The sequence below is a fragment of the Echinops telfairi genome, unplaced genomic scaffold (genome assembly GCF_000313985.2).
Source record: "Echinops telfairi isolate 266 unplaced genomic scaffold, ASM31398v2 ScPeMD7_7468;HRSCAF=8506_0, whole genome shotgun sequence".
NCBI classification, from domain to species: domain Eukaryota; kingdom Metazoa; phylum Chordata; class Mammalia; order Afrosoricida; family Tenrecidae; genus Echinops; species Echinops telfairi.
The window spans coordinates 16,045,656-16,047,061 of NW_022111369.1; the positions used below are offsets into that span (position 1 = coordinate 16,045,656).

At 34.8% G+C, this 1,406-nt stretch overlaps 1 protein-coding gene across 1 annotated transcript in view; it reads left to right on the forward strand.

The window, feature by feature from the left end:
- PPP3CA (protein phosphatase 3 catalytic subunit alpha) overlaps nt 1-1,406 on the forward strand; it is a 192,331-nt gene that overhangs the window by 125,898 nt on the left and 65,027 nt on the right. The gene's annotated exons all lie outside the window — the stretch shown is intronic.

The window sequence follows — 1,406 nt, forward strand, 5'->3', positions numbered from 1 at the left end:
ACCCACAGGTTGAGAACCGCTGCTGTAGAGTTCATCCTGCTTATCAGCGAGGTAGTTAATCCCTAGGCTGAACTGGGGCAAGTAGGAAGTGGGGAGCCTTTTGGATGTCCCTCGTCGCGCTCTAGCTGTTTCTGCTTGTCTCTTACACACTCATGCATGCACTCATGACACATGTTCTTGTGCACATACAGAGAAACTCTTGCTTTTTCAGACTCTAGTTTTCTTGGAGAACTAAGCCATTTTGCAGTCACTTTTTCGCCATCCATATGTTATTTAATATTGTCATCTTTTCTTTTTGATCAGGAAATTCTTATAAAATCTTAGCACAGAAACGTTTTTTATCTTCTCTTTTCTAGTACATAGGACCTTAAAAAGTGGATAGAAAAACCCATTATCTTTCCATTCTGTTTTCCACCAACTTTTGAAGCCCTGTAAGGTGCTATTTTTATAATTGGTGACTTGTGTCCTTTAGTGTAGACAAGCTTTCTTTCGTTTTAAAGATCACTTTACTGGGGCTCTTATAGCTCATACAACAACAATCCACACGTCAGTTGTATCAAGCATATTTGTACATATGTTGCCATCATCATTTTCTTTTTAAAAAAATCATTTTTATTGGGGGCTCTTTCAGCTCTTATAACATTCCACACATCTATGGTATCAAGCATAGGTAGTTTAGACATTCTAAATTCTAATCAATGTTTATGGTTTAATGATAAGGTAATCAGTATAGTTTACTATACTTGGACCTTAACTGTCTAAATTTACTTATTCATTTGATGGCATATATTTGTTTCATTAAGAAATCTTGGTACAAATAATGAGAGTAGCGATACCAGTAGGTTAAGGGGAAGGTGAGTGGAGAAAAAGGGAACCTATCATAATGATCTACATATGACCCCTTCTGGGTGACAGAAAACAGAAAAGTGGGTAAAGAGACAGCGGTGGATGTAATACATGAAAAAAATATATATATACATATACATTATCAAGTGTTAGGGAGGGAGAGAGGGAGGGAAGGGGAAATATAAGGAGCTGATATCAAAGGCTCAAGTAGAAAAGGTGTTTTGAAAATGATTATGGCAACATATGTACAAATGTATGTACAATGGATATGTATGTATGGATTGTGATAAGAGCTGTAAGAGCCCCCAATAAAATGATTTTTTTTCAAAATCTTGGAACCAAAGCACAATGATCCCTAAGGTTTTTCTCCTCTTATTTGAAGTCTAGTTTAAAATTTTAATTTCATTCCTAACATGATCTTTACCTTTGTGATTGAGGTTTTCTTAAAAGACAAACTTATTTTTGTTTCATATTTAATACTCTATAGAGTCAAGATAAGGAATCTGCTAGGATAAAGTTACATTCATCAGATTTAAAATTCAAATTTTTTAAAACTGTGT